This window comes from Castor canadensis, chromosome 6 (assembly GCF_047511655.1).
Source record: "Castor canadensis chromosome 6, mCasCan1.hap1v2, whole genome shotgun sequence".
Lineage (NCBI taxonomy): Eukaryota > Metazoa > Chordata > Mammalia > Rodentia > Castoridae > Castor > Castor canadensis.
In genome coordinates, this window is record NC_133391.1 from 104633978 (window position 1) to 104653785 (window position 19808).

Below are 19808 nucleotides of genomic sequence, written 5' to 3' on the forward strand. Positions count from 1 at the left end.
GCTACTCCACTTCTATTTGTAGCCAATTACCACCTCAATATGTTTCACCTTATATAAATTCATTTATTCTTTTACTCATTTCTAGTATGTGATGATATAACTATAAAATCATCATTTGGTTATTTGAGTAACACAAAATAACAAATAGTTTAAAAATCACTTCCACTTGACTTTGAAATCTATTACATGCATTGTTTTTCCAGAAAATTTACCTCATAATTATGTTGTGTGAGAGTGAAATGAGTTTCTATTTCAAATTTACACTGAATTCTCACTGCTGGGTGATGAGCAGAAGCAACCCAAGGTTAACATTTGCCATGTTACCACAGATAATTAGGATTGATTATATGTGTCTTTAACTCTAAGTTTGATATCAATTCTTATGAGTTCATAAGAGTTCATATGAGTTCATATGAGTTCTTCATCATCTGCTGTTTTGTACCCTCTTTTAGACTTTACCACGATCTCCTTCTCATTTCCTTTGATGAAGCTTTCACAGTGTGTGCATACTTTTGGGAACTTTGTTTCATATCCCCTATGAGCATTATCTTCTCTGTTTCTATTAGAGAGGCCTCTCACAAAACAAAAGTAGGAAATCCTTTAGAAAGTGTATTCTTACTTATGTTTACTGTATTAATAAGTTGTTAGTATACAAGAATAATTCTAATCTTCCCTACTGCCCTCCAAACTTCATCATAACTGAATTCAATTTGGGTTAGCCTAGATAAAGATTGTCTTGGAAGGCTGGTAATGAACCTCAGTGGTAGAGCACTTGCTTGCATGTGCAAGATCCTGGGTTTGATCCCCAGAACTGAAAAAAAAAAAGAGTGAAGATTGTCTTACAGACTTTTCTTGTTTAGTGAACTTCCTACTTCACTGCTATCATTCTCCATCAGAGCTTTGAATAGCTCTTGCACTATTCACTGAACTCTTCCACTAGTCACTCTATGTATTTGTTCCCTTGTCAGCCGATATTTATTTATTTATTCATTCATTCTTTTTTTGGCAATAAGCTTCATCCCCAGGCCTAAATGCTTTTTGTTTATTTGTTTGCTTTTTTTGGTGCTGGGTATTGAATTTAGGGGCTTATGCATGTTAAGCAGGTGCTCTATCACTGAGCTATACTGCTAGCTTTTTTTTTAATTTTAAAAAGTTCATCTCAATAATAACCTCAAAGTGTTTGATTTTGTTTTACAGTACTTCAAGGACCCACTTCCCAGTGCTAATGCAATATATTTTAACCACCAAAATACTATCACCTGGATTTATTAGGCTCTTTGTAGCTGAAACATTAATAGCCATTTATTCCACAAAGTCTCAGCCTAGTGTACTTTTAGTACAGTGCTATTAATTACTAAATTTTTAAATAAACTCATTTAAAACTTCTGAGGCTTCATGTATTTATCTGCTCATTCAACGAATATTAATGACTATATACTGTGGGCCAGCATTCTTCTAGCTGCCGTGGATATTATAGTTAATGTAGCAGACTGAATGCCTACTTTCAGAGAATATTTTTTAGTTGGGAGAGTTGGAAAGCAAACAGAAAGGCAAAAGAAATTGTGATAAGAGTTATGGAGAAAAAAATAATTGATTAACAGAATGTATTCAAATTAGGATTCAAATTAGGTGGTCATGAAGATATCTGAGGGGGAGATATTTGAGTTGATTCCCTAATGACCAAAGCAAATCAAACAAGCAGACAGACAAACGTGATGGTCTGAGCCCTTAGAGCAAATGCATAGGCCATATGGAGGAACAAGTCTGGCATGGCCTCCGATTGGAACACAGTGAATGAGCAGAAGAGTGGAATGAAATAAGTTTCAGGACATAGGTGAGGTCCAAGTCATGTCAACATTGTAGACTGCAGAAGAAGACAGCAGTGGAAACCTTTAGAGGGCTTTATTTATTGAATGCACACTGCAAAAAGTATTTTTTAAAGATCATTTGCTGAGTCTAGATATACCAGTAGCAAAGGCAGAAGCAGAAATGGGTTTCAGCAGGTCTTTGCATTACTTAGGTGAGAGAAAATGGTGGCTTGGACCAAGGTAGTAGCTGTGGAGATGCTGAGGAGTAGACATATGAAGGATATACTTTGAAAGTAATACTTAATACAATTTGCTGCAGAGTTGATCGATGATAAAGGAACTATGAAATTAGAAAGATTCCTAAAAAATTTTTTTGGCCTAGGCTGCTGGGTTGATAATGGCTCAATTTTCTGCAAGGGAGATGACTATAGAAAAGGAAGGCTGTTAGAGTAGAAGCACTGTTATAGTTTGGGTCTTAAGTATTTCTCCAAAAGCCTACCTGTTAAAGGTTCTGTCTCTAACATGGTGCTTTTTGGGATGTGGTGGAACCTTTAAGAAGCTGGGCCTAGTGGGAGGTCTTCAAGTCATTGTGGCATGCCTTTGAAGGGGATAATGGGACCCTCCTCCCCTTTATCCTCCTCTCTCTCTTTGGCATCCTGACCAAAAGGTGAGCAGCTTTGTTTTGCCATGAGTTTCTGCCATGATGTGTTTCCACAGGCTCAAAGAAACAGGGCCAACTGATTATGAAATGAAACCTTCAAAACTGTGAGCCAAAACAAATCTTTTCTCTTTATAAGTTGATTTTATCTCAGGCATCTGTTATAGTGATGAAAAGCTGACTAACACAGACAGGGACTATCATTGAGTTTTGGTTGTTAACTTTGAGATGCCTATTAAACTTCCAGTAGAGATCTCAAGCAGGCAGTTGAACTTTGATTCTGGAGGTCAGGTGAGGTCAGAGCCAGATATATAAAAATATGGAAGGCCAAATGAGATCAAATAAAGCAATCTGTTCAAATCTTCAATTTTTAAAATAGCACTCATATGATCTTTTGGTTTCTCTTTCATTGGTGGTTAGGATTCTAACCATTTTTGTTATAAAAGTGGAACTTTTTGCAGAAAGTCATCCTTTTGAGGTAGTCCTTTTCCAAACGCATTTATTTTAAGGATGTGCTTATATGATCAGGGGAAAAGGAACCTTATCTTCTCCTCTGGTGTGTGTAATTGTGTGTGTGTGAAAGAAAGAAAGAGAGAGAGAGAGAGAGAGAGAGAGTCTCTTGTTATATAGCACAGACTGGTCTTGAAGTCACTGAGTAGGCCAGGCTGGCCTCAAACTTGTGATCTTTCTGCCCATCCTGAATGCTGGGATTAGATGCATATACCACCACCACACCTGGCTTTCAGTCTCAGATAAAATCTCTGTAGGAAAAACGTCATGCAGTGGCTAAAAAATATTATCAATATAATAATATATTATCTGGGAACAAGGGTCAGAAATTCCATAAGTAAACATTCTTGTGAGATTTCCTGGCAGATGTAATAAATACAGAAGTTCATTCAGGATCCCAAAAAACAGATAAATAATCTCATAGTTTTCTATAGAAAACCCCCACACATATTGTAACTTTAAAATTGCTTCTTTGCTTATCACTGGAGGAGTGATATCAGAGCTTGGCACCCATAATATATATACTGACAACTTGTGTCATTCCTTGACACTTTTTAATAAAGTCTCTAAGTATTCCAGGAGTGCATAACTTCGTGGCTCCACATAGTCATGCTAAAGACCATCCTTCTGCAAGAATTCCTGGATACATGTTATTTAGGTTTTGTTTTTCAATGTTAACCAAATGAATCCTGCCATATTGAAAGTTTTTAGAATCTAGAAATGATGTTTCTCTTTTTATGAATGATTGTTATTTGTTATTTCATCAGTATAACTTGAAAGTTCTCACTGCCTCTTTCATCATGATTAGGGATAGAATTGGACAAATAAATAAATGTCCAATTCAGTGGATTTACCCAATGGTATGTATGAGTGTTGCTTTTGTTGTTTAAATTTTGTTTTGTAATGCTTTGTTTTAGTGTAATAGCAACTCCTTCCTGAATGGGTCCACTTATAATCCCAGAGGAACTAGTAAACTATGAAAAGTTGTCTACTGCAACCAAAGAAAATTGTCCTTGTTCTCTCCCCCAGCCAAATGCATTCAAATCACTCTTGTAATGTCAAGTGCCAGCTTTGAAGTTATGGAGACTTCTGTCAGTAGAACTGTTTCTACCAATTCACTGTTCTCTTTTTTCTGTTGATGCACATAGCTATTAATCCACATCAAGCTCTGTGCTAGCCTAAAAAAATTCTAATGCCATAACAATCTCACTCATCAATGTTTCAAATTCTAAGAAAAGCATTCTTGTTATTGTTTGACATATGTGCAACATTTAAAGTCTGTTTTTTAACTGCTGTTTATTTGCTCTTTGCATTTCAAATGAATTGTGACATTTTCTTTTCCTTTGTCTTATTAATAATGTTCCAAATGCATTATGGGAAAAATAGTCATCTTTATAAGACAAGAGAAATATTCCAATTCTTATTACATAAATGGAAATTCAAAGTGAGATTAATAGATATATTTGGGTAAGTAATTAAAATTCATTCACTTAATGCATTTTTAAGTCCCAGTTATTGTGCTATTGATAGAGAAAATAATGATGAATATGATACAGTCCCTGCTTCTGAGAGGCTTAGGAGGTAGTAGAGGGAAATGGATATCTAAAAAGGTAAGCACACCGAAGTGTTCAATGAACTGTGATGGTGATATGCGGAAGAAGGGAGGGATTTTGAGTTCTGCCATAACAGACTTCTTTTTAAAGGAAAATAAACCACATTATCAGCATAATCCTCATTCCTTTTACTGAATTGTTTTGTTTTAAAAAGCTATCATTAAAGATGTTTTTGCTTCTGTGATCCCAAAGTATCTTTTGAAACACAAAAATGTTAGCAATTCAATTTGGGAGGTGGTTAAGGGTTCAGACAGGATCTCAGGCTGACCTCAAACTCACTTTGTGGCCCACACTGGCCTCGAACTCACTATCCTCCTGCTTTAGTCTCTGTGCTAAGAATATAGGTTTGAAGCACCACACATAGTTAACAACTTATTTTTTGGTTCACAAGGATGTTCTTCTCAAAGTGTTTGGTCAGTAATGATACTAAAATTTGGACATGATTTAGACATAGCCCTGACTTTTGCATAGAATCCTCAAACTCTTTGAAACTTACACCCTCTGGCCATGTTCACCAGATGATTGTTCAATACAATTGAATTAAATTAAACTATCATTTGAGAACCAATCCAAAACAATGGAAATTATATTTTCAAGTTTATGTTTTGGGACCCAATATAAATTCTACTTCCCCCACTTTTAGAACAATTTCAACAGGTTTCGTTTTTCTACTTTCATATGTAGATACAAAGTACATCCACCATATTCATCCTCATTCCCCCTTTCCTTGTGCCTACCTCCCTCCCACTGGTTCCCATTCCCTGATAAGATTTATTCTTCCCCCTGCCCTTCATTTTTTTTAAATTAAGTGTATATTGATAGTCCAAGGGAGTTTCTTCTTGGTAATTTAGGTCTGTATACACTGTGCTTTTTTCAAATAATCCCCTCCCCTCTGTCACTTACTCATTCTCTATCACCATGCTCTCCCAATATCCAACAGCTTACTGTACAGTGTATTATATTACATTCATATATAGATGGGTTGTTTCAATATTGTTCAATTCTCCAACATTTTCTTTCTTTCTCCCACCTTCCATAGCCCCCTCAGAAAGACTCACTAATACAATTTTGTTCTCTCTTTCTCTCTCTCTCTATATATATATATAAATTATCATATAATTTTTCTATATAAATTTAACTTATAGGTCTAGTTTCCACATATGAGAGAAAACATGTCACCTTTGATTTTTTGAGCTTGGGTTACTTCACTTAACATGAAGTTCACCAGATCCATCAGTTTACCTGCAGACAACATAATTTCATGCTTCTTTATGGCTGAATAAAACTCCATTGTGTATATATACCACATTTTCTTAAACTACCAGTTGTGAGGCATTTGGGGGCTTCCAAAGCTTGGCTGTTATAAATAGTGCTGCAATAAACATGGGTGTTCAAGGGCTCTATCATAACCTGGAGTATATTCTTTTGGATATGTGCTTTGGAGTGGTATTGCTGGATGATGTAATTCTGTTTTCAGTTCGTTGGGGGACCTCCATATTGCCTTCCATAGTGGTTGCACTAATTTACATTTCTACCAACAGTATAGAAGTGTGCCTTTTTCTCCAATTCCTCGCAAGCATTTGTTTTTGTTTGTGTTATTGATGATAGCCATTGTGACTGGGATGAGGTGGAATCTCAGTGTAGTTCTGATTTGCATTTCCTATGTGGTCAAGGATGTTGAGCATTTCTTCATGTGTTTATTGGCCATTTATACTTCTTTTTTTTTTTTTTTTTTTTTTTTTTTTTTTTTTTCTGGTTTTATTTTTTTATTTTATTTTTTTTTTTGTAGGGGAAGTCTCTCCTTTTATTTTTTTTTTTTCATTTTTCTTTTATTATTCATATGTGCATACAAGGCTTGGTTCATTTCTCCCCCCTGCCCCCACCCCCTCCCTTACCACCCACTCCACCCCCTCCCGCTCCCCCCCTCAATACCCAGCAGAAACTATTTTGCCCTTATCTCTAATTTTGTTGTAGAGAGAGTATAAGCAATAATAGGAAGGAACAAGGGGTTTTGCTGGTTGAGATAAGGATAGCTATACAGGGCATTGACTCACATTGATTTCCTGTGCGTGGGTGTTACCTTCTAGGTTAATTCTTTTTGATCTAACCTTTTCTCTAGTTCCTGGTCCCCTTTTCCTATTGGCCTCAGTTGCTTTAAGGTATCTGCTTTAGTTTCTCTGCGTTAAGGGCAACAAATGCTAGCTAGTTTTTTAGGTGTCTTACCTATCCTCACCCCTCCCTTGTGTGCTCTCGCTTTTATCATGTGCTCATAGTCCAATCCCCTTGTTGTGTTTGCCCTTGATCTAATGTCCACATATGAGGGAGAACATACGATTTTTGGTCTTTTGAGCCAGGCTAACCTCACTCAGAATGATGTTCTCCAATTCCATCCATTTACCAGCGAATGATAACATTTCGTTCTTCTTCATGGCTGCATAAAATTCCATTGTGTATAGATACCACATTTTCTTAATCCATTCGTCAGTGCTGGGACATCTTGGCTGTTTCCATAACTTGGCTATTGTGAATAGTGCCGCAATAAACATGGATGTGCAGGTGCCTCTGGAGTAACAGTCTTTTGGGTATATCCCCAAGAGTGGTATTGCTGGATCAAATGGTAGATCAATGTCCAGCTTTTTAAGTAGCCTCCAAATTTTTTTCCAGAGTGGTTGTACTAGTCTACATTCCCACCAACAGTGTAAAAGGGTTCCTTTTTCCCCACATCCTCGCCAACACCTGTTGTTGGTGGTGTTGCTGATGATGGCTATTCTAACAGGGGTGAGGTGGAATCTTAGTGTGGTTTTAATTTGCATTTCCTTTATTGCTAGAGATGGTGAGCATTTTTTCATGTGTTTTCTGGCCATTTGAATTTCTTCTTTTGAGAAAGTTCTGTTTAGTTCACATGCCCATTTCTTTATTGGTTCATTAGTTTTGGGAGAATTTAGTTTTTTAAGTTCCCTGTATATTCTGGTTATCAGTCCTTTGTCTGATGTATAATTGGCAAATATTTTCTCCCACTCTGTGGGTGTTCTCTTCAGTTTAGAGACCATTTCTTTTGATGAACAGAAGCTTTTTAGTTTTATGAGGTCCCATTTATCTATGCTATCTCTTAGTTGCTGTGCTGCTGGGGTTTCATTGAGAAAGTTCTTACCTATACCTACTAACTCCAGAGTATTTCCTACTCTTTCTTGTATCAACTTAAGAGTTTGGGGTCTGATATTAAGATCCTTGATCCATTTTGACTTAATCTTGGTATAGGGTGATATACATGGATCTAGTTTCAGTTTTTTGCAGACTGCTAACCAGTTTTCCCAGCAGTTTTTGTTGAAGAGGCTGCTATTTCTCCATCGTATATTTTTAGCTCCTTTGTCAAAGATAAGTTGCTCATAGTTGTGTGGCTTCATATCTGGATCCTCTATTCTGTTCCACTGGTCTTCATGTCTGTTTTTGTGCCAGTACCATGCTGTTTTTATTGTTATTGCTTTGTAATATAGTTTGAAGTCAGGTATTGTGATACCTCCTGCATTGTTCTTTTGACTGAGTATTGCCTTGGCTATTCGTGGCCTCTTGTGTTTCCATATAAATTTCACAGTAGATTTTTCAATCTCTTTAATGAATGTCATTGGAATTTTGATGGGAATTGCATTAAACATGTAGATTACTTTGGGGAGTATCGACATTTTTACTATGTTGATTCTACCAATCCATGAGCATGGGAGATCTCTCCACTTTCTATAGTCTTCCTCAATCTCTTTCTTCAGAAGTGTATAGTTTTCCTTGTAGAGGTCTTTCACATCTTTTGTTAGGTTTACACCTAGGTATTTGATTTTGTTTGAGGCTATTGTAAATGGAATTGTTTTCATACATTCTTTTTCCGTTTGCTCATTGTTAGTGTATAGAAATGCTAATGATTTTTCTATGTTGATTTTATATCCTGCTACTTTGCTATAGCTATTGATGATGTCTAGAAGCTTCTGAGTAGAGTTTTTTGGGTCTTTAAGGTATAGGATCATGTCGTCTGCAAATAGGGATATTTTGACAGTTTCTTTACCTATTTGTATTCCTTTTATTCCTTCTTCTTGCCTAATTGCTCTGGCTAGGAATTCCAGTACTATGTTGAATAGGAGTGGAGATAGTGGGCATCCTTGTCTGGTTCCTGATTTTAGAGGGAACGGTTTTAATTTTTCTCCGTTAAGTATAATGCTGGCTGTAGGTTTGTCATATATAGCTTTTATAATGTTGAGGAACTTTCCTTCTATTCCTAGTTTTCTTAGAGCTTTTATCATGAAATGATGTTGGATCTTATCAAAGGCTTTTTCTGCGTCTATTGAGATGATCAAGTGGTTTTTGTCTTTGCTTATGTTAATGTGGTTTATTACGTTTATTGATTTTCGTATGTTGAACCACCCCTGCATCCCTGGGATGAAGCCTACCTGGTCGTGGTGGATAATCTTTTTGATGTGTTGCTGAATTCGGTTTGCCATTATTTTGTTGAGGATTTTTGCATCAATGTTCATTAAGGAGATTGGCCTATAGTTCTCCTTTTTGGAGGTGTCTTTGCCTGGTTTTGGGATAAGTGTAATAGTGGCTTCATAAAATGTGTTTGGCAGTTTTCCTTCCCTTTCTATTTCATGGAACAGTTTAAGGAGGGTTGGTATCAGTTCTTCTTTAAAGGTCTGATAGAATTCAGCAGAGAATCCGTCAGGTCCTGGACTTTTCTTTTTGGGGAGACTCTTGATTGCTGCTTCAATTTCATTTTGTGTTATAGGTCTATTCAGGTGATTAATTTCCTCTTGGTTCAGTTTTGGATGATCATATGTATCTAGAAATCTGTCCATTTCTTTTAGATTTTCAAATTTATTTGAATATAGGTTCTCAAAGTAGTCTCTGATGATTTCCTGGACTTCCATGGTGTTTGTTGTTATCTCCCCTTTTGCATTCCTGATTCTACTAATTTGGGTTTTTTCTCTCCTCATTTTAGTCAGGTTTGCCAGGGGTCTATCGATCTTGTTTATTTTTTCAAAGAACCAACTTTTTGTTTCATTAATTCTTTGTATGGTTTTTTTGGTTTCTATTTCGTTGATTTCAGCTCTTATTTTTATTATTTCTCTCCTTCTATTTGTTTTGGGATTTGCTTGTTCTTGTTTTTCTAGGAGTTTGAGATGTATCATTAGGTCATTGATTTGGGATCTTTCAATCTTTTTAATATATGCACTCATGGCTATAAACTTTCCTCTCAAGACTGCCTTAGCTGTGTCCCATAGGTTCCGGTAGGTTGTGTTTTCATTTTCATTGACTTCTAGGAACTTTTTAATTTCCTCTTTTATTGCATCGATGATCCATTCTTCATTAAGTAATGAGTTATTTAGTTTCCAGCTGTTTGCATGTTTTTTGTCTTTACTTTTGTTGTTGAGTTCTACTTTTACTGCATTGTGGTCAGATAGTATGCACGGTATTATTTCTATTTTCTTATATTTGCTGAGGCTTGCTTTGTGCCCTAGGATATGATCTATTTTGGAGAAGGTTCCATGGGCTGCTGAGAAGAATGTATATTGTGTAGAGGTTGGATGAAATGTTCTATAGACATCTACTAGGTCCACTTGATGTATTGCATATTTTAGATCTTGGATTTCTTTATTGAGTTTTTGTTTGGATGACCTATCTATTGATGATAATGGAGTGTTAAAGTCTCCCACAACCACTGTGTTGGCGTTTATATATGCTTTTAGGTCTTTTAGGGTATGTTTGATGAAATTGGGTGCGTTGACATTGGGTGCGTACAGATTGATGATTATTATTTCCTTTTGGTCTATTTCCCCTTTTATTAGTATGGAATGTCCTTCTTTGTCTCGTTTGATCAATGTAGGTTTGAAGTCTACTTTGTCAGAGATAAGTATTGCTACTCCTGCTTGTTTTCGGGGGCCATTAGCTTGGTAAATCTTCTTCCAGCCTTTCATCCTAAGCATATGCTTATTTCTGTCGGTGAGATGAGTCTCCTGTAAGCAACAAATTGTTGGATCTTCTTTTTTAATCCATTTTGTCAAACGGTGTCTTTTGATGGGTGAATTAAGTCCATTGACATTAAGTGTTAGTACTGATAGGTATGTGGTGATTCCTGCCATTTAGTTATCTTAGTTGTTTGAAGGTTTGATTGTGTGTACCTAACTTGATGTTACTCTCTACTGTCTTGCTTTTTCTTATCCTGTGGTTTGGTGCTGCCTGCCTTTTCATGGTTAAGTTGGGTGTCACTTTCTGTGTGCAGGATCCCTTGCAGAATCTTTTGTAATGGTGGCTTTGTGGTCACATATTGTTTTAGTTTCTGCTTATCATGGAAGACTTTTATTGCTCCATCTATTTTGAATGATAACTTTGCTGGGTAGAGTATCCTGGGGTTGAAGTTATTTTCATTCAGTGCCCGGAAGATCTCACCCCACGCTCTTCTTGCTTTTAATGTTTCTGTTGAGAAGTCTGCTGTGATTTTGATGGGTTTACCTTTGTATGTTACTTGTTTTTTCTCTCTTGCAGCCTTCAATATTCTTTCCTTAGTTTCTGAACTTGTTGTTTTAATGATGATATGTCGTGGAGTAGTTCTATTTTGATCTGGTCTGTTTGGTGTCCTGGAGGCCTCTTGCATTTGTATGGGAATATCTTTCTCTAGATTTGGGAAATTTTCCGTTATTATTTTGTTGAATATATTACGCATTCCCTTCGCTTGCACCTCTTCTCCTTCTTCGATGCCCATGATTCTCAAGTTTGGTCTTTTGATGGAGTCGGTGAGTTCTTGCATTTTCTTTTCACAGGTCTTGAGTTGTTTAATTAATAGTTCTTCTGTTTTTCCTTTAATTACCATTTCATCTTCAAGTTCTGAGATTCTGTCTTCTGTTTGTTCTATTCTGCTGGATTGGCTTTCCGTTTTGTTCTGCAGTTCTGTTTCGTTCTTTTTTCTGAGGTTTTCCATATCCTGGCTGTTTTCTTCTTTATTGTTGTCTATTTTTGTCCTGAGTTCATTTATCCATTTATTCATTGTGTTCTCTCTTTCACTTTGGTGTTTATACAGTGCTTCTATGGTTTCCTTTATTTCTTCTTTTGCTTTTTCAAATTCTCTATTTTTATTGTCTTGGAATTTCTTGAGTGTCTCCTGTACATTTTGGTTGACCCTATCCAGTATCATCTCTATAAAATTCTCATTGAGTACTTGTAGTATGTCTTCTTTTAAATTATTCTTGTAGGCTTCATTGGGTCCTTTGGCATAGTTTATCTTCATTTTGTTGGAGTCTGGCTCTGAGTTTCTGTTCTCTTCATTCCCCTCTGGTTCCTGTACTAATTTTTTGCTGTGGGGAAACTGGTTTCCTTGTTTTTTCTGTCTTCCTGTCATTGTCCTTGGTGTTGTTACTGTCCCTGTACTGTGTGTAATTAAGTATTTTCTAGCTTGTAATAATAACAATGGTAATATTGAGAACGGAAGAGTGAGCTGAGATGGAAAGCAAGAAGTTAAAGAAAAGGGGAAAACAAATATACAGACAAGAGGGAGAAAGCAGAACAAGGTATCAGACAAGAGAGTTTCAAAGGTATAAACAGGGAGTGTTAGTGTACTAATCCACAGTAAGCTGAACAGACAATAGAGAGACAGAGAGAGGATTGAAAATCAAAGATAAAAAAAATAAAAAAATAAGTATATGAAAGTAATATCTATTTATAAAAATGAATTAAAATAAAATGGAAAATAGGAAATTAAAAAAAAAAAAAAACCCAAAAAACTTCCAAGTTTATATGCAATGCAATTTCAGTCTTAATAATTTGGATGTCCGTCTCAATCTCCAGTCCTGGAGTTGGTGCCTCAGATGTTGTTCTGTAGTTGTCTCATCAAAGGGGATGCATAAAGTAGAACAAAACTACACTCACACACACACAGAAGAAAAAATAAAAAAAAAGCCCCACCAAGTGTCCCCAGTTCAAATGCAATAGTTTCAGTAAGTTTTTCGGCTTGCAGGTGTAATTCGGTTGTTCTCTCATCAAAGGTAGGGAGAAAAAGAAAAAAAAAAAAAGCGTCTGGAGACAGTTCTGAGAGTGGTGTCTACAACTGTGGCTTGCCTGCCTGCTGCTCTCAGCCTGTAGCTGGCGGCGTTATTTATGCAGATCTCTGGGGTGAGCTTAGCGCTCACCTGGTCCCACAGGCTTTGTTTGTTCAGAGTTCTCCTGTGCGGGGGAGGGGGGCCTCTGCTACAGGCTTTCCCCTTTCCAAGCACTGGGAAAGGCGACACTGCCCCGCGTTGTCAGGCCTGCGTGTTTATTTACAGTTCACGTGGGAAGTGGGTCTTCCCTCCTCTCACAAGCGTCCCCGCTCCTGGTTGCTGGCGCGCCCCGCTCCCGCCAGAGCCTCTCCGGCCCGCCCGGCTTGTTTATTTACAGTCCCGGGAAGGCTTCCCTTCCCCCAATCTTCAGCGCTCAGGGCGCCCCACCCTCTTTCCAGCGTGTCTTAACTGTTCTTACTGCTTAGTACTCAGTTTCTCTTTTTTTCCCGGGTGGAGGTCAGTCTGTCCAGGGGGCTATGCTGCTCTGGCCCAGGCTTGTCTGTGGGGGAACCGCGGTACCGCGAAGCTCACCTGGTCCGCGTCTTCCCAAGCCGTATGGGCGCCGGCCACTGGCGGCCCGGGGGCCTCCTCGGTTCTCCGTTTAACGTGAAGTGGAGATTCTCTGCGCCGGCTGGAGATGTGGAGGAGTCAAAGTTATGCCTTTTCTCGGTGATTATGCCTGCAAAGTGTGTCTCCAGCGTCTCTCCAAGATTTCACTATAGGAGGGTCGCTTTCTGCTTCCTCCCTCTAGCCGCCATCTTGGAATCTCCCCATTTATACTTCTTTAGAGAATTGTCAGTTCAATTCATTTGCTCGTTTATTGAGGAAGTTGTTGATTCTTTGAGAGGTTAGTTTTTTGATATACTTATTTTGAAAAGCACAAAATAAATCCTGTTTGGAATTAACTAAAGGATAGACCTTTCTTATTTTAAAGTTTCAGTTTCTCCTCTCTCGCCTCTTGTTTACCCCTCAACATAAAAATTTAGTCTCCAGAGTATCCCCCATGGATACTTAGGGGCAGATATATAAAAATTGTGCACCAGGCATGGAAAGCAACCAATCCAGATTAAGCAGTGTTACTGAAAAGATTGGCACATTAAAGTCTATCATACTCATAATCTCTATGTCTTTTTAACCTGACCAAATTTCTAAAGAATATCTTCCATCAAAATAAAGGAACAGACCCAGAAAGAGAAGACACTGTATAGAGATAGAATATGGGAAACTATCCAGGAGAAGAAAAAAGGGAATTGCATAGATGAAAACAAAGGAACAGCCAGGAAGGTAGCTAAGAACTGGAACAAAGAGCAATCAGGTCTTGGACTGAAGATGTAGCTCAATGATGAAGTGCTTGCTCCATGTATGCAAGCCCATGAGTCTGACCCCTAACACTTATGGGAGGAGGGGGAAACGACCAGCTAAGATGGTTCCATAGCAATGTTTCTAAGAAATAATATGAACTGCTAAAGATGTTGTGTTAATATTGAACTTGTGATAAATTGTACCAAGAAGTTATGAAAAAAGGTGGAAATTAGCAATAGGTAATAATGGTGTAATATCTGCATACAAATTATGCACATCTTCCCATATTTTTTAAGTCATCTCTATATTATTCATAGTACCTACTACATTGGAAATGCTATGCAAATAATTGTTATACTGTGTTGTTTAGGGAACAATAACTAGAAATAAGTGTGTGTATGTCCAGTGCAAATGCATTAAAAAAATATATTTTGGTGCTGAGAGTATAGGTGAAGTGGTAAAGTGCCTGCCTAGCAAGCATGAGGTCCTGAGTTCAAACCCCAGTACCACCAAAACCAAACAAAAATCTATTTTAAATCTTCAGTTGGTTAAATCTATGAATGTAGAACCCATTGCTATAGAGGTCCAAGTGTGTATAGGAGAGAGAGAGAGAGAGAGAGAGAGAGAGAGAGAGAGAGAGAGAGAAGGAATCTGTGTGGCAGTGGTAGGGGTGACCTGGGCCAGCCTCAAATTCTTGAATCCTTGAGAAACTATGTTTATTCAAGTCTGGACCATACTGAACTTTGCAGTTTTTCAGCTCCTTCAAGGGTCCTTATCTATAAGTTGTAGCATTTTCTTCCACTACAAAATTCATGAGAGCCATAACACTAGCCATATGAGGTGGTACCATTAACTCATTAAAATGACTTCAAGAAAAGTGCATTTTCTTTACATATTAGTAACAGTAGCCTTCCATATTTGAATGTTCCTAACCCTGGTATTCAACAAATTGGGGATAAAAGATATTTTTAATAAATTGTGTTTGTAATAAACACATACAGATATTTCTTCTTGTCATTATTCTCTAAACAATACACTATAACAACTATTTACATCATATTTACTCTGTATAAGTAATTACAGATAATCCAGATTGGGAGGATGTGTGTAAGTTATATGAAAATACAATATCATTTTAAATAAGGGACTTGAGCATCTATAGATTTTGGTACCTGATAGGATGTCCTAAAACCAATAATCCACAGATAATGAGGGATGACTGTATATTGAGATACATGACCATTTTTAGCCATACTTTTTATATCTTCCAATAATTTGTCCTGCTCTGCTTTCTAGATTGTTTTTCTTAACTTTATCACCTCATTTTTGTTGAATTTTTTGCCATAGATTTTTGATATTCAAAAGTTAATACTTTTATTATTATTTCTTTTTGTAATATTTTATTCTTACTTTTAGACACAATATTTTTCCTTTATGTACGAAAATATTAACTCTAATGGTATTACATTTTCTTCTCTGATCTTTGGATATCTCTTTCTGTAGATTTCTTGTGCCAGTCTTTTCCTTTGGAGACTTTCCTGATATGTCAAGTTATCCTTACTTAGATGTTCACTCATGTTTTAGAGTATGACATTATAAACCTGAGTGAAAAATCTGCATGTATGGTGATAGCTTAGTGATGGTAAAACTTCGCTGTAGTGGGGGATTAGCTAGCCATCCAGAATTTTCCTAGGGAACTCCAATTTCAGTTTCATATGTGTATTCTTGGGAGCCATTCAATTTCTCTTGAGAAATACCTTGAAGTCTCCTGCCTAAGAAGGCATTTTCCTGGCTACCAGCACTTTGAGAGCTGGGCCAGAGAAGGGGCAGAGCTTTTACAGGACAGTATTAAACTTGCACTCATTTAAGTCTTATTTCTTAGCCTTGTCTTCTGTGTGCCTGGAATCCTTGAAACTGAACTAGGGTTGTTCAATTTCTTTGGAGAACAAATTCTTCTCTCCTTCAGGAGAGTGTGAGGGGCTTGTGTGTGCACATATTTGTGTAAGATGATCTGGTAGTCCATCTAGTCTTCATTCAGACTTGTCACTACTGCTCTCACCTGCCCTCCTCACACCACATTCCTCCTTCCATGTTCAACCTCTCTGGATTTCTTGAAATATCACCCAACTATGTTTTCAACTATACTGCTCCATCTTCTCTGTCTTCCAAATAGTTGTTTAAATTCCACGTCCACTATTATAAGTATTCTCATTTTCTTTTCTTATAGGCAAATGTGTTTATTATTCTTCTGCTATCATTTTTGCAGTGTTAGTGGAAAGAGAGGAGATAAGCACACATAATTAAGTCACCATTTTTAACTAAAAGTCTGTTACAGGTTTTTATTCCTCTAGCAGTATCAAGGCAATCAGAACTTTTCACAAAAGCCCTTAGTCCTTCAACCTTTTTCTCCTACAGTTTGCAAAGTAGAATGATTATACTGTTTTGACCTAGTAACATGGATGAAAAAACTAAATAAATAATTGCTCACTATAAAATGTTTTCCTCTACAGCAGCTTAATAGAACTATTTATAACCTTTGCAATATTATTGTATGATTAGGTAGTTTGAGATTTGTTTGAGAGAAGTGCAAAATATTACTAAATAGGTTGAAAGGCTACTAGTCTCTGAATAGACATTACACTATTTTAAGCTATTTTAACTATTTGGGCTACCAAAAGTTAAAAATAGAAAAGAATTTTGTAAGTAACTTCATTTTTTCTTCCCAATATTTTCTAATCTCTCTGGGACCACTTAAAGTAATTAATACTTCAAGATTTCAAATTTAAGCATTTCTTCAATACATATGGATCAAATTTCTACTTAATAATTGCTAGAAGTTATTGTCTTTGCTTGTCATCTTGTTTCTATCTAAGGTTAAAGCATAGCAGGAATGTAACTACTGATTGCTCTATTACTTGTTTTGTTATTTAAAAAAGTATTACAATAGAATGTTTAGAAACATTCCTAATGTGTTTTTAAATTTAAACTGTTTCTGATCAAACTGTCAGAATGACATGCTTTCAAAATAAGTTATTTATCTATAGTTTCCCAATAGAAGGAATCTCATAGCTTTCAGCAATCTATAGTTATTAATATCATTGTTGTTATGATTTGAATATAAAATGTTCCCTACAGGTTCCTGTATTACAGGCTTGGTCCCCAGCATTATTTTGGGAGGTGGTAAAAGCTTTGAGGAGTAGGACCTGTTGGGTCACTGGGAATGTGTCCATGTGAAGGGCATGTCTTGTCCTGGCCCCTTCCTGTGTTTCTCTGTTTCCTTCTGTCACCAAAATGAGCAACTTCCCTTCTCACCACACATTCTCACCACTGTGATGTTCTGTCTAAGTACATGAAGCCAAGCAACCAAGGGGTGAGCCCTCTGAAAATGTGATCCCCAAATAAATCTTTCCTCCTTTAAGTTGTTCTGTCAGGTATTTGTGGCAAGAAGAAAGTTTGACCTATACAATTACACAATATTTTTAGAACCCATTCTAGATTATAAGAAGAATTTTAGCTTAGGAAAGTTATAATTTAAAGTATGATCGGACAAATAAATATAAAACCCTGTGAGGAAGTGCTAACATGAGCCAGGACTAGGTTCAGAAGTTGAAGGCAATGGAAGGTCATCAAGTGAGGATGTGAAGAGGAGTTTACCAGTTGCCACTTCTCTGTCAGGTGAACCTTTCAGCTATATTTCATCAAAGTAAAAAGCTGTATGTTTTCCATGTCAATTATTGATCATTTTTCCTGATTCTTTGATCCTGAAAAGCAAAATAAAGCAGACTGGAAAGTGGAAGGTATGGGTTCTAATGTTGGGTCTGCTTTGCTTGGTCAAGGTAACTAAGCAAACTATTGTTTTTCATCTCTAAAAATGATAGGTTTGGCACATCAGTACTACAATCATTAGTGTTAAATGAGTCAAGTGAAAGGAAAAGTTGGCTAAAGTGAAGTGTAGTCATTTTGAAATAATGACTCCATTTCAGATAAACCTGTGGTGCTGCAATACGACCAGGTTACATGATGAGCTCACAACTAGTTCCTCTATTGTTCTAGAGTCCAGATAAGCAAATACAAAAAGTCCCCAAGTTCTTAGTTTAGATTGCTTTAGATTTAAAAACATAGTTTCAAATTTCAAGATGCTAAAGACAGTATGTGTGATATAAATAATGACTGATTATGAGAAAGAGAAAACAGTTGCTTTGATTAGTAACTATTTCCTTTGGATTTAATTTTTACTGTAAAAGTTTGTTACTTACATTTATATCTATATAACTACCAATATATTTATATTTTGGTGATATTGGGGTTTGAACTCAGGGCCTCATGCTTGCTAGGCAGGTGCTGTACCATGTGAGCCACTCCAAAGGGCTGGTATTTTATGATTGCTTACCTAAGGTTTTGCTCCCAAAGTTGTGATAAACACCAAAAAAGATAGGTGAGTGCTTAAACAGAATGGTGACAAAAAATAAAGATATGGCAAATTTGAAAGGTGTATCACATCCATATATTAATAATGCTATGAATTCAGGACTTCAGAAGCAACATAATTAAGTGATGAGATTCCATTTCCAAATGTGCCAGAGTCTATAGACACAGTGACAATGAAATGCAGAACTGGGATTTAGATAGAAAAAGTTATCAATCTTTTCTTCAGCACAGTATTAGGCAACTTGGAGGATCCCCTTCCCTTTACCACCCATATAAACACACAAAAAGAAACACTAGAAAACAGAACAGGGCTTCCAGCATTTGTAAATATAGTGGCAGATTTCCCAAGAATTGTACTCAGGGTGAAAGGAAACCAAGGATGGAGAATGGTCTTAAAAAAGAAAATCTACAAAGAGTTGTATGACCCTAACTCAGCTACTAGCACCAGAGAGAAGAGAAACAAAGACTTAGTTATACATAAGACATTAAAACAAACACATGTATAGTACTGATAAGCATTTTGCTCAAAGGAAGAAAAGAACGGAAAGGACTGAAAGTCTCCACACAAACCAATCTTTTTGATGAAAACGTTTCTTTTTTCTTCTGGTCTCTATAAGACAGTGCACAAAGTGCTCATTTATATTTTCTTTGTTTTCATCCCAAAGCTAGAAGATCAAAGAGTTAATAAAACCTCCTTGCCATAGAAGGTCATTACAAAACTAAATGTGCAATTCAAAGTGGAAAATAGAATGCAGCCAAGGAGATGTTTAACGAAGTAACATTCTAGATGTATTCTTTGAAGAACATTTGCAGACTCTTTTGATTGCTTTAGAGTGCACAGAGAACAATGTGTCCACGTGATGCTAACATTGACTGATGGTTGTTTTCTGCCAAACCATAGTCAGACCACTAGGAATCACTAGTATATTTAATATAGAATTACCTAATATGTTTGAAAATATTCATGAGTACTTTGCATAGCAAAATGGTGTTAAAAACTTCCATATCTTTTTCCCTTGGGCCTAATTAAATTCCCAAACATGAGATGTGAGTCTATTCACTTGAAAAATAATTTGAAGCACTATTTTTCCAAGAACTGTCAAAGCTGGATGGCAAGATAAAGGATTAGCTTAATGCTTCCCATCAGCTGTTGAGATACTTTTTCTTTTTTCTTCTTTTTTACTGTTCTTTAGTGCTAACATCTTTAGAATGGGAACAAATACAGCATGTAGAGTGGTGGCCTTAGAAATTGTCAATATTACCAAACTGATTTATTTAGAAGAGACAGACTGGTACACTGGTCTTAAATTTCAGTGACATGTCAGAATTTGCTATTTACTGTATGCTGTGCTCTGAATGTTGGTGTCCCTCATGCTATGCTATTCATATGTTGAAACCTATTTCCCAATGTAACAGT